This window comes from Ornithodoros turicata, unplaced genomic scaffold, assembly GCF_037126465.1.
Source record: "Ornithodoros turicata isolate Travis unplaced genomic scaffold, ASM3712646v1 Chromosome41, whole genome shotgun sequence".
Classification (NCBI taxonomy): Eukaryota; Metazoa; Arthropoda; class Arachnida; order Ixodida; family Argasidae; genus Ornithodoros; species Ornithodoros turicata.
In genome coordinates this window covers 765,238-779,795 of record NW_026999371.1, presented here as the reverse complement: position 1 = coordinate 779,795, position 14,558 = coordinate 765,238, and the positions used below count along the sequence as shown (strand labels likewise).

The following is a 14,558-nucleotide window of genomic DNA, read 5'->3' as shown; positions in this document are numbered from 1 at the left end:
ATGCGCAGACCGACCTCCTTTCCCAACCTCCTTCCCCTTCTCTCCTCGGGTTTTTCGTCTCTCCTCTCGTCCCCCCTATCCCCCCAGCCTCGTCCGTTTGTGGTTTGTCTTCGGCGCTTGCTGTCTTGCTGTAGAGCAACGATCATGCTGTCCCAGAGCAAACAATCAAAAAGCGATGGTGTATGACAAATCAACTTTATTTGTCCTCGGGAACTGCCTCGAAAAAGCTAGAGTACATATCTTTTTACGTCTTGTAACAGGCTTCACTGTTCTTGTGGAGCTTTAGGTGCTTCGACATCGAAGGGCAGTTCAAAAGCCAATGCTGAGCTATGTGCGTCGTTGTTGCCGATGGCTGCAGTAGAACTAAAACAAAACAAAAAATATATTGATGATCAGTAACTCTGCACGAAAATCACTGCTATGATAGGTAATCGATCTTGATTTCGTATTTGAACACCAAGGCATTCGTCACGAATGTTCGTAGATCACAGTGAATGAACGGCTGCGACGCGCATGAGGGGCAGCTAGCATAACCACACATAATTTGATTACCGGCATATCAGAAACGTACAATTTACGGCAATGCATGCACAATGAAACGCCGCTAACGTACTGAGTGACTCGTAAATGTTGTACGTAATACACTTAACGTGATAAACCTGCATTACTTCCTTCAGTCACAAAAAAGTAATCAAACTTGTCTTACCGATCGCCTGCAGTACGTCGGAAAGAGTGCAGACTTCCTCTCTGACGATTTCTGCGTCCTTTGGAGGTGCAGGGATTCTATGTCATGTTCGTCTTCCCGCTGTTGTGATGATGAGGTGGATGTGCCATTCCGTTCTCACATTAGCAGTTCGCCACAATCTAAATCTAAAGCATTCAAAACTCTCAAACTACCCCTAGCGTCTGCGTGCACAACGGTTGCAGTCCGAGAGAACACGCGTGGCCGGACAGACGCGATGTCTCCTGTCGTTTTTCTCTTTCCTCCGTTCGACTGCTTCCCTTCAGCGGTTCGCGCGTTCGGATGCTCGCTCCTCAGTCAAATGACTCTCGCCCAATCAGCGCAAAGAAAACTGACGCCAGTTTTCTAGACCAATGAGCATCCAAATATTTATACATATATTGCGCAGCCAATCAGAGATCGTTAGCGTACGCGTGCCGGTGGCGACATTATTTTGGAGGCGGTGCGTTTCGCTTTAGAGCCGGCGGCTGGTTTGGCAGTCTAGAGCTGTGTCTAGTGGGTAGAGGGTGTCCGATCGGTCGCTTCGCTGTCACCGCTGGAGAAAGGTGAGTGATTTACCGTAGAGGTTAGGCTTTTTTCTCGATGTTTGCGCATTTTACCGCGCTCGTCTTAACCTTTTCCCCCCACATGACTGGACTTGTTTAGCAATGACTTACCACGCCATTCAGTTTCGTAGGATTGTGCGCCTTAAGCCTTTTCTCCGTGCTGTCGCGAACTTAGGGGTGTTTATTTTTATTCTGCGCCTCGCATTTTGTGGCTGTCATCTTGTGCTAGCTGCTGTGCGGTGACGCGACGGTTAGGCCTAACCGCTTATCTTAAGTATTTCCCCGGATATGTTTTGTCCGTGCTGTCGCATGTCTGGACTTGTTTAGCAGTGCCTTCCTAGTATTTTGTTGCTTTTTTCTTCTTGTGTTAGCCGGCGGTGTTCGTAGCGATGTGCTGTGAAGCAACGGCTAAGCGCTACTGTACCGACCGAGTGCACATATTATAGCCCAGAAGGAGTATACGTTTACTCCTTCGAGAAGTGGTAAGAAAGAACTCCTCTATAGAGGAGGTTCGCTTTGGGACAAGCCATTTTGCCCACACAATACACAGTAACTGGTGCTAAAGATTAATATTCAAGCCAAACAATGAAAATGACGTCATCAAGGTCGTGTGATGTCACTGAAAGGCTTGGACTCTCCGCCCTCATATCAGTGAGTTCATTATGACGTCGCTGGATAAGATAGTTAATCGGTGATAGGATATGATAGTTAATCAGCGATATCATATCATAGTTATAATCCATTGATATGATATCATTCATATTCAGTAGCAATATTTAATGACTTGATGGTTGAAACAAACTAGGAATCCAAATTGGGTCTCTTTCGTTGTAGGCGAGCACCTCGAACCACTGACCCATTTGCTCAACATGTTGATATGGGTCGCTAATGAGAATAGAATTGTGGAGGAGACGTAGTTTAACTTGTTTCAGGACAGATGGCGCATGCAGTTACAACAGTTTGTAGTTCTTCAACAGATGGCGCTACCTACACCACATTTTAGATTTCCCGCTTTTGTGTCATGTTTAAAGAGACGGCGAATTCCCAGCGACTTTTCCCTCAACGGATGGCGCTACGGAATTTTAAATTTGCCGCTGGATCCTCGCCCTTGGTAAAGAGAGTCCCGACGATGACTTCATTTAAAAAAAAAACAACAACACAAGAATGACATTGACGAACCAGTTCTATGTCAGCTTACTGTCAAAGACGTCGAGTGATGTATTTCTTAGTAACACAATGAGCAAGTTTCGAATTAAATTCGCTCAACCAGTACAATCATAAAAAGTGGCAGGTTGCTGTAGCTGCGGTGAATATTTCATTTGCAATTAATAACGTTACGGTTATCGTTAGTGGTATATCGAAGACTAGCCTCTTCTATACTATAAGCACGATAGGCAAGTTAAGTTTCTTGCACGAGAAAGCATTATGCTTTTACCTTCCGTCCACCGCTAACGAAACAGTTAAACAACAAAACGAGTATAAAAAGCGAGAAAAATATTCGTTTCCTCATGATTATTAATTATTAATTAATTTTGTTATTATTATAATGAGCAGAACTAAGGCATATGGCAGAACTTGAAAGAGTGTGCGAAGCATAGTACTACTACGCTGTAAAAAATAACAGTTGACCTTCGTCTGAAAGAGTAATTAATGAGATATGGATTTCACACTCAAATTAACTCTCTTATGCATAGCAGCGGACATATTGTAAGCGAATTACACACATGTATTGCTGCACGCCTATATATTTCTTCAATTGATGTTACATGAAACAGCCAACCACACATACCGTCGAACTTACATTGTAACGAATAACGGTAGCATACAACGTCCATAATTCTTTAATTTGTATAATATCTAGGGAATAAAGCCTTAACTAACAATGATTATTCCATATCAACCCTCCCAGCAATAGGCCATCCAACCAAACACTCATTTTTCTATGTCACAACTATTTTTTAATATCTGAAAATCAATCAGTCGGCTCTGGAAAATCAATGCTAGCACTAATTATTCTTTATCATAGTAGCTGACCAGCTAAAATCAGTCATATTATTTCAGTCATCAAGGATTCGACAGAGGTGTCACTCAAGCGGTCCATCAAACGAATAACCATCACCACTATGTTACTATGTGATGAATAAAAATCATAGCAAGATATAATTATTCTATGTGAAAAGCGCAACTTTTAGTTCAAATAAGCGATTCTCAATCAACGTGTTAGCAATTAATTATTATACAGGGCGTCTTTTTTGGGCGATACAGATTTTTAATCCAAAAACTATAAGGGCTATAGAGATGCCGTTTTCACTTCTATCATCTCTGAGCCGGGGGACGTTCTCGGCCATATGTTGCTCAACCGTCAAATCACTAATTACCTAAAAATCGTTAATTGAATTTTTATTTATAACAGCTACGAAGATGTCCCAATGAGAACATCGGTTCCCTTCGGTGACCTGATATCGTAGCCGTTTTCAGAACAAAAATCCGTTCGGTAGATCGTCCCCCAAGTGCCCCCCGGAGTGCTCAGTCACCCTCCCAGGTGTATATCGCTCGCTGAGACCCCTGGTTTGCCAATTCGGAACGATGCGCAGCTACCCAGGGCTGACGAGCCGCAAACACGGCGAAACACGTGTCCTCTGGTGCTGCCGCATCGTTCCATGAGTATATGTTTCTCTGCGTGCAGCAATAGAAGCCATGTTAATCTGTAAGTTTGAATTTCAAACACGTCTACTATCATCTATTTGTTTCTTTAATGACGTTTTTCTCTGCATTATATATATATATATATATATATATATATATATATGTAAGTCCCAAACGTCGCCACACCAGCATTGGACAGCTGTTTCGGCCTTATTGTGCCTTCATCAGCAATGCGTAGGTAGGCGACGTTTGACCGAGTGGCGTCGGAAGGTCACGTGGAACGTGATGTCCTCCCGTCAGGGTGAGTGACTCACCTCTGAAAGCCCAGTGCGAAGCCAGTAAAGTATTAAATGAAGAAAAATAGCATACGCTCTTTGGCTGCACGTTGAACATATGTTTGTAAGTCCCAAACGTCGCCACACCAGCATTGGACAGCTGTTTCGGCCTTATTGTGCCTTCATCAGCAATGCGTAGGTAGGCGACGTATGACCGAGTGGCGTCGGAAGGTCACGTGGAACGTGATGTCCTCCCGTCAGGGTGAGTGACTCACCTCTGAAAGCCCAGTGCGAAGCCAGTAAAGTATTAAATGAAGAAAAATAGCATACGCTCTTTGGCTGCACGTTGAACATATGTTTGTAAGTCCCAAACGTCGCCACACCAGCATTGGACAGCTGTTTCGGCCTTATTGTGCCTTCATCAGCAATGCGTAGGTAGGCGACGTATGACCGAGTGGCGTCGGAAGGTCACGTGGAACGTGATGTCCTCCCGTCAGGGTGAGTGACTCACCTCTGAAAGCCCAGTGCGAAGCCAGTAAAGTATTAAATGAAGAAAAATAGCATACGCTCTGTGGCTGCACGTTGAACATATGTTTGTAAGTCCCAAACGTCGCCACACCAGCACTGGACAGCTGTTTCGGTCTTATTGGGCGTTCATCAGCAATGCGTAGGTAGGCGACGTTTGACCGAGTGGCGTCGGAAGGTCACGTGGAACGTGATGTCCTCCCGTCAGGGTGAGTGACTCACCTCTGAAAGCCCCTCTGTACGTGCAGCCATAGAAGCCATCTTAATCTATAAGTTTGAATTTCAAACACGTCTAGCGTCATTTACTTTTTCTTTAATGGCTTTTTTCTCCTCTTTGTAATTCACTGGCTTCCACTGTGGCATTGAGGAGTGCTCAGTCACCCTCCCAGGTGTATATCGCTCGCAGAGTGACCCCTGGTTTGCCAATCACGAACGATGCGCAGCTACCCAGCGCTGACAAGGCGCAAACACGGCGAAACACGTGTCCTCTGGTGCTGTCGCATCGTTCCATGAGTATCTGTTTCTCTACGTGCAGCCATAGAAGCCATCTTAATCTGTAAGTTTGAATTTCAAACACGTCTAGCGTCATTTACTTATTTTTTAATGGCTTTTTCCCCTCTTTATAACTCACTGGCTTGCACTGTGGCATTGAGGAGTGCTCAGTCACCCTCCCAGGTGTATATCGCTCGCTGAGTGACCCTTGGTTTGCCAATCACGAACAATGCGCAGCTACCCAGGGCTGACGAGCCGCAAACACGGCGAAACACGTGTCCTCTGGTGCTGTCGTATCGTTCCATGAGTATCTGTTTCTCTACGTGCAGCCATAGAAGCCATTTTAATCTGTAAGTTTGAATTTCAAACACGTCTAGCGTCATTTACTTATTTTTTAATGGCTTTTCCCCTCTTTATAATGCACTGGCTTGCACTGTGGCATTGAGGAGTGCTCAGTCACCCTCCCAGGTGTATATCGCTCGCTGAGTGACCCCTGGTTTGCCAATCACAAACGATGCGCAGCTACCCAGGGCTGACGAGCCGCAAACACGGCGAAACACGTGTCCCCTGGTGCTGTAGCATCGTTCCATCAGTATCTGTTTCTCTACGTGCAGCCATAGAAGCCATCTTAATCTGTAAGTTTGAATTTCAAACACGTCTAGCGTCATTGACTTATTTTTTAATGTCTTTTTTCCCCTCTTTATATATATATAGTGAAAGAGAAGAGCATAGGCTCTTTGGCTGCACGTTGAACATATCTTTATAAGTCCCAAACGTCGCCACACCAGCATTGGACAGCTGTTTCGGCCTTATTGGGCCTTCATCAGCAATGCGTAGGTGGTTGACGCTTGAGCGAGTGGCGTCGGAAGGTCACGTGGAACGTGACATCCTCCCCGTGATATCTCACCCTGACGGGAGGATATCACGTTCCACGTGACCTTCCGACGCCACTCGCTCAAACGTCGCCCACCTACGCATTGCTGATGTAGGCCCAATAAGGCCGAAACAGCTGTCCAATGCTGGTGTGGCGACGTTTGGGACTTATAAACATATGTTCAACGTGCAGCCAAAGAGCCTATGCTATTTTTTTTTCACTTAATACTTTACTGGCATCGCACTGGGCTTTCAGAGGTGAGTTTCTCACCCTGACGGGAGGATATCACGTTCCACGTGACCTTTCGACGCCACTCGCTCAAACGTCGCCCGCCTACGCATTGCTGATGAAGGCCCAATAAGGCCGAAACAGCTGTCCAATGCTGGTGTGGCGACGTTTGGGACTTACAAACATATATATATATATAAAGAACGACAACTGTTATGTCACAATATGACTCATGATAAAAGCTAACGATATGTACTCTACGCAGGACACACATGTGGAATAAGACGTCCGCAACCGATAAGATGAAAATCATTTAATATATTACGTTGCTCATATTATTGTAATCAATCAACTGAGCAGCACAACACAGGATGGATTAAAGCAGTCCAAACGATACATGATGTTATTTCATCCCCCTCCCCCAGGTTAACTATTTAGTCTCAGTTACCAATTCGAATCTATGAAGTGAAACTTTCATTGGCATCGTATCACATGCAGGCAAGCACAAGTAACGCACAACTAAAAATATTTTATTACGACCACACATTCTATATCATCTAGAGAATAAAATCAGAGCTAGGTATAATTATTCTACAACAGAGGAATCAATCCCCAGCGATGTGTCCTGCAAGCCAATCACTAAATTTTCTATACCAGAACTATTTGTAATATCTCAAAACTAAAAATATCAATCTCAGCAATAATTATTCTTTATTCTAGAAACTGACCACCCACAACAAGTGTATAACAGCATATTAGGCAGTCATCAAGAAATCGAGAGAGGCGTAAGACTCAAGTAATCTATCTGAAGAAGTGCAGTCTCTTGCACGAAAGTTCTTGTTCAAATAAATATTAGTTGCTCCTAACCGTTTTTCATGTTACGTGTGTAATCTATCTAGCTTCAATAAGATGTTTTCAATCGGTGCGATGACAGTCAAATTCCTTTCTTTTTATTAGAGCACGTCGGATATTCAAATATGTGTCCTCTATCCTTTTCACGAGAGACACGAATCGACGGACCTGCAACGAATCTTAGCGATGATTATAGGTAGTCTAATATAGAAATCATACATTAATAGGGGAACGTGGTGGATAGACTGAATGTCCACACGCTGGCAAGCCATTTCTCTAGGACATTCTAGTCAACACCATGTAAATAATCGATACAATCCCATTTCAAGCTATACAGATAATCACGAGAGAATTAATTATCTCATATTCATAATAATCGAATGCAGTTACATGTACCAACATGTAGCAAGATGTGAACGATTCCCAAAACAGGTATCTGTAAGGAATTAATTATTCTATGCTATTTTTATTTGAATTCGATGAAGTGAACAGCAGACCACAGGATAGATAAATCATACCCACCAATACCTTATATTATACCATCTAAGATAATTATTCCATATTGATACTATTGGAAAGCTATCATTTGAAGATCGGAGATCATTGGAAAGATCGTAAGTTAGATCTAATTGAACGCTTACTTATAGATCGACAACTTAGAGATCAGCAGTATACCAAAAATAACAATGGAAATAAGAGAATTGATAGAAGAATAGCAGAAGTGAGAACCTGGCAATTTTGCTTGGAAATTGAAATATGCTCTTTTTTTCTGTTACGACACCCATTGGAGACAATGCAAACAGAGTCAAAGTGACAGGTGCAGTACGCGCTTGGACTTGTTTTCAAACTCTCTCACTCTTTCTTCGAAATTATTTATAAAACAGTAGGGGCTCGACACGAGTGCGTAACACATCTTTAAAAAAAAAGAAAAACAGATTATCTAAGGTGTATGCTCTTATTAATATTCGAACCGATAAACTGAACAAGCACATCACAGGATAGATGGAGCATACCAACCAACACCTTATATTATTTCGTTCAAGTGATTTACTCCATAATTATATTACGGAGAGCCATCAATTCGCATCGATAAATTCAAAGCGCATAACTTCGATGGACATGTAGTTACAGGCAAACAGAGTTAGAGATCAGCATTGTCGTGAAATCCCTTGAAGACAATGCACGCAGTGTCAAAGCGATAGATACACAACACACTCGTTTTTGCCAACTCTCTGACGATTTCTTCGAAGCCAATGGGAGAATGTAAACTATGACATTTACAGATCGCGGTCTCGTTATATGTTTAGCCATTTTTCCCAGTTATACTCGCTATCATCCATATGTTTGCGTCATATATATTGGGACACTAACAGAGTTCCATTTCGCACTTTGTGTTCATATCTGCAGGATTTGAAAACAACTTCAATGTCAACACTCCCAAAATAGACAAATGTTGTCGTCTGACCATGATATGTTGTAAGCATTACTGCGCTACACATCACGACGAGAAAAAAAGAAGACATATAACAATTTAGTTAATTAAATAAATTATATTATATTATATTAAATTAATGAAATTAATTTAGATGGCATGGCACGAGTGGGTGACGTTTGCAAAAGAGCGAGCGTGAGTCAATTTCTGAATTCTCTTCTCCCTGGAAGAAAGATACCGGGCGGCTTGTCTGCTTTTCATTTCTTTTCAAAAGGATGACCTTGACTGCCACGGAAACGACAGTGTACGATAGACACACACCAAGAAAGAGATAAGAAAATGAAACAAGCTGGAATTTCTTCAATGTGACTAGTGTGTACATATTTCTATTCGCCAATAAATTCGCGCAAATGAAACTACTGATTCTCCGATTTTATATTTTTACTGGGTGACTCCAACAACGATATAATTACTTCCCATCGACAGTGTGACTCCATATACAGAATCATTTCGACCAATTGTTCGACCGAGGCCGCATATATTTTTGGCCTCCGGGGAATTGTTAGTTCCCTCTCTACTCGAGAGTGAACTTACTGCTTGCTGATCATACATTCTGTGTTATTATTCGCGAACAATTCGACGTGTCAAAAGCTGCATAAAGAAAATAGGTTTATATATTTGACAGCTGAATAAAGTACGTGCTTGATAGTGTATATCAATAAGCCACAGTCGCTTTGCAGCAAGTTGTATCATCTCGAAGCGACTGGAATACTCAAACAGTTGCACTCGTTTTTCCGTGTCCGTCCGATTAGTAAAATAAAGGATGTACCTTAAAACGAAAGAAAAGAAAAAGGAAAAGAAAAGAATAAAGAAAAGAAAAGGAGAACGAATTGACTGTATGAAGCGCGCAATACAGTTCCTTTGGAGTTCCCTAATGACTTGATTTGGACGATTATTCACTAGAGATTGAAACAGCACAATATTCGTCTCAACTTGAAATGATTGTTCCACTAAATGTGACCTCTCGACTAGTGTTAAGCTAACTTTGATATGTTCTTTCCACCAAGGTATGCTTTCTGATTAGATGGAGTTATCCAGTTTGGCTCTCTCTTGTAACCATAACTTCTTTATTTTGATGTCGAACACTTGTTCCTTGAAGTGATCTTGCAACTTACAAATCCTTCGTTTGCTGTCCTTGTTCTGAGTAGTGATGAATTGGGAGTATACTAAATAGTGGTTCTTTATGATAAGTCGATAGAATTCAGCATTCATTAGTACAGTCAGATGTCTTAGCCCTGTACTATAGCGTTTTAGGAATAAGCATTTGACTGCCACAAACTTGCTCAATCTCATGTAGCTTCTCGTAAGGAGGGCAGGATGGTATCAGCGGAAAATTGTCTAATGGTTCACCGCGTGTGATATGGTCATCGAGTTTCAATAAATGTGGATACATGAGATGCTGAAACTCTCACAAATGGATCTCTACTTTTAAAGTGCAGCTCCGCTGCTGTTCCGAAAGTATGAAGACGTTGTGATATTCAGAACCGTGGTCCCAACTTCATTCATAAACGCACATTGCTTTCCAAATTTCCATACTCCTTCGTAAGAAATTTGAGAAAAACTACCGGGCGGCGGTTCCACTTGTGACGTCATACTTGGAACTGCTCGGATTGGATAGCCACACCTAGCCAGCTCTGCTTGGCAACCAGTTTGTGTTTACACTCCTTCATGGCCGCTGTATCGTGCTGAAATAGCTGTCACGAGCTATCGGGGACCACCGCACCGTTTTATCATGTTTCTTATAAGAAATACTTCGTCTTCGAGCACGTTCTCGTTCTCAATAGCTTTGGTGGTGCTTTCTGCACGCGCAGCAAGTCCGCGCATAGTGCGCTGCCAAAGCTATTGAGAATGCGTACGAGCACGTCACACGTTAGGTGTTAGGTCTTGTTGGTAGCATGAAGCACAGTGCGGGCACAGAATGTCCGCTCACGACGGCCGTCGTTGCACAACGAGGCCATCCTGTAAGGCTTGTTAAAGAAGACCGGCAAAACTATCTTTGAGGCTATTAACGACAGCAATTATCACGGAACACACCCAAAACATTCACCTTCGCCCATAGATCTCCGCCATCGCATCGACGATTTGGCGTTAGCCAAGCCACGAGCGCGGCTAAGCCAGGACGAAGCCGGGATTGGTCAGGGTTTGCCGACCACAGGACCGCCGTGCCAGGGAAATTTAAAAAATTGTTTTCTTAGAAACTACAAACAAATGGTTGAAAATTTTTCACATGTATGCTCCCTGTGCGGAAACGAACGCACAGCCCAAGCATGGCTCCATTCTGTCGCAGTCGAAAATCGGCGGAGCTGAGCTTTAAATCATCGTTGACCCAAACGGTGATGTCAACTACTAAAATTACTACAGCTACCGGAAATAATTGCATGGAATTACTTATACTGGAATTAAAAAATACTTTCCCTACCAATAGACAGATGGAATGGCAAGAAAATATGTAATAATTCATTCGATATACACTGCTTGGGTAAGGGTATTTGATCTGACTGATTTCTTTATTGAAGGCAATCAATCAGCGAGGATTCCAATCTTTGAGCATTTTCAGTGTTCCCAGCCCCTCGACGTGTTTTCGAAATCAATGTTCATTATCGAAAATTATAGAAGCATTATCGTGAGACTGTTTGCAATTAAAAATGTATACACATAATTGACGATTGAATAAAGTCAGTGAATAAAGCAAACAGAAATGATGAACAAAGCAAATTAATCAAAGGGATACATGTTGGTGCCTCTGTGACATAGTCAACTATATGAAGTAACAAAAAATTTGTCATAAAAGAAATGCTAACGAAAGAAAAGCATATAAAAATTATGTTTTTTCTAGATGGGATACGTTCTTCTATGTTTTATGAACCTTTCTCTTTCTTGTTAATGGATGCACACTGCTTACTTATGCTCAGATTTGCCCGTGGTGATGTAAACATTATTTATTGTTATTTTCAGGCGTTCTTGCCTTCACTCGATTGACATTGACGCTTCCTGATTCTTCAGATTGTCTTGTTTAATTGAAACTTGCGTCACACACTCGTGCCATGCCATCTAAATAAATGTTATATGTCTTCTTTTTTATTCTCGTTGTCATGTGTAGCACAGTAACCCTTACAACATAAGATGGTCAGACGACAATTACAATAATTGTCTATTTTGGGAGTGGTGACATTGCACTTGTTTTCAAATCCTGCTAGATACGAACACAACGTGTCAAATGGAACTCTGTTAGCGTCCCGGTATGTCCCGGTATGTATGTTAGCGTCCTGCTATTATACGGGTGATAGCGGGTATAATTGGGAAAAATGGCTGAACATACAACGAGACAGCGATCTGTAAATATATGATAGTCTATATTCTTCCATTGGCTTCGAAGCCATCCTGTGGTGTGCTGTTCACTTCATCGATTTCTAGTAAAAATAGCATAGAATAATTAATTCCTTACACATACCTGCTTTGGAAATCGTTCACATGTTGCTACATGTGACACCATTCAATTATTATGAATATGAAATAATCAATTCTCTTCTGAGTATTTGTGTAGCTTGAAATACGATTGTATCTATCACTCACATGTTTTGTCTAGAATGTCTTATTGGAATGCTTTGCCTGCGTGTGGACATTGAGACTATCCACTTGTTCCCCTGTTAATGTATGATTTCTATCTTCGACTATTTATAATCATTGCTAAGGTTGGTTGCAGGTCCATCTATCGGTGTCTCTCGTCAAAAGGATAGAGGTTACATATCTGGATATCCGATGTCTTCTATTAAAAAAATTCAATTTGTTTGTCATCGTACGGATTGAAAACCTCGTATTTTAGCTAAAAGCTATGTGCTTGACGTAAAATAATTATCGCTAGCTTTGATTTCATTCTTGAGATAGCAAAATAGTTGTGGTAGTGGTTCGTTTTGATAGATTATTTGAGTCTTACTCCTCTGTCGATTTCTTGATGACTGCCTAATATACTGTGATAGACTTGTGGGTGGTCGGTTTCTATAATAAAGAACAATTATTGCTAGCATGGATTTTGATTCCTGAGATATTAAAAATAGTTGCCGTATAGAAAATTAAGTGATTGGTTTGCAGAACACATCGCTGGGGATTGGTTCCTCTGTCGTAGAATAACTACAGTTAGCTCTGGTTTTATTCTCTAGATGTGATAGAAAGTTTGGTGCCGATAATACAACATATTTACTTGTGCGTTACTTGGGCTTTCCTGCATGTGATACGATGCCAATTAAAGTCGCACTTGATAGATTCGAATTGGTAGCTGAGTTTGAATAGTTAACCTGGATGAAATAACATGCTTTAATCCATCCTGTGTCGTGCTGCTCAATTGATTGATTAGATTAATATGAACAACGTATCATGACAAATGATTGTCGTCGTATTGCAGAAGAATGTCTTATTGAAGCTTAAAGCTGTGTCCTTGACATAGTGGCTGTCGTCGTTTCTTTTCATAGATTGCTTGCGTATAACTTCTCTGCCATTTTGAGTCTCTGAGATTTTTTTTTGTTCGGTTTTTATGCTCGTTACACTTGTTCATACTCGCTGTTTCGTTAGAGGTGGACGGAAAGCTAAACACATAATGCTTTCTCGTGCAAGAAACTTAACTTGCTCTATCGTGCTTACAGTAGAAGCGGCCAGCCTCCGATATACCACTAACGATAACCGTAACGTTATTAATTGCAAATGAGATATTCACCTAAGCTAGAGCAACCTGCCACATTCCATTTAATTGCACTGGTTTTGCGAGCTTAATTCTAAACTTTCCCATTGTGTTACCAAATACATCACTCAATGTGTCTGACAATACGATGACATAGAACCGGTTCGTCAATGTCTTCCTTGATTTTTTAAACGAAGTCATCGTCAGGGCTCCCTTTAGCAAGGGCAAAGATTATGAGGGGCACATTTAAAATTATCCGTAGCGCCATCCGTTGAGGCAAAAGTCGACGGGAATTCGTAATCTGTTTAAACATGACACAAAAGCGGGAATTTTAAATGTGGTGTAGGTAGCGCTACCTGCTGAACAGCAACTACAGCGAATCAATGCTGCGAAGCTAAATGTAAAATTTTGCGGAAGGGCTGCCATCTCTTGAAGACATTATTAAGCGAATCGTAGCAACTGCATGGCGCCATCGGTCCTAAAACAAATTAAACTACGTCGCCCCCACAATTATATTTTCATTAGCGACCCATATTAACATGTTGAGCCAATGGCTCAGTGGTTTGAGTCAGGAAGTTGAACCGCTGAAAATACGGGTTCCGTTCGGATTCGGGTTGCTTTTATTTCGTTCCGGTTCAGTTCAGGTTCGGCCACGCTAAAAAACCAACCGGTTCAATGCTTCCATTTTACGTGTTCCACAAAACTGGTTTTATCAGGAAATGCGTGGCTAATAGCTTACAGCGGTTGTGTGCATTGACGTTTTTAGCGAGAGAAAGAAGTGAGTGAACACTTGTTGCAAGTAGAGTCCACGCTGATGAGAGTTCTGCTACTTTCTGGTCCCCAAATATCTTTTTTCACACGCACAGTGCTCGCAAGATACACTTAAAGAAAGCATAATAAGATGGATAGCGTTACATAGACGACGGCACCTGTCGGCACACTGCAGTCGCACCGTGAATTGATCTGAAACCGCACTGAAGCATGTCGAAAATAAGCCTGCCAGCTTTGCTCTGTCCGAGTTCCCAGCAGCGTATTAGTTAACCCACAACACAAAGGCAATGTGTCACGACACAATTGCGCTACCAATAAGTAGAAGTGCATTTACTTTTCAAACAATGACGAATCACGATGACTTTCTGCGTACGTTTCTTCTCCACTTCTAATGCTTCTGACATTGTTAAATTTTTACTGCACACGTGTAAAGGGAAATGTTGG

The 14,558-nt window shown here is 41.8% G+C and overlaps 1 protein-coding gene across 1 annotated transcript in view; it reads left to right on the top strand.

The window, feature by feature from the left end:
* The first annotated feature begins 1,184 nt into the window (after positions 1-1,184).
* Positions 1,185-14,558, top strand: part of LOC135374054 (atlastin-2-like) — an 87,617-nt gene continuing 74,243 nt past the window's right edge. Inside the window, exon 1 of the mRNA XM_064607059.1 lies at positions 1,185-1,287. The gene's annotated coding sequence lies outside the window, so the exon portion shown is untranslated. The remainder of the gene's footprint in view (positions 1,288-14,558) is intronic.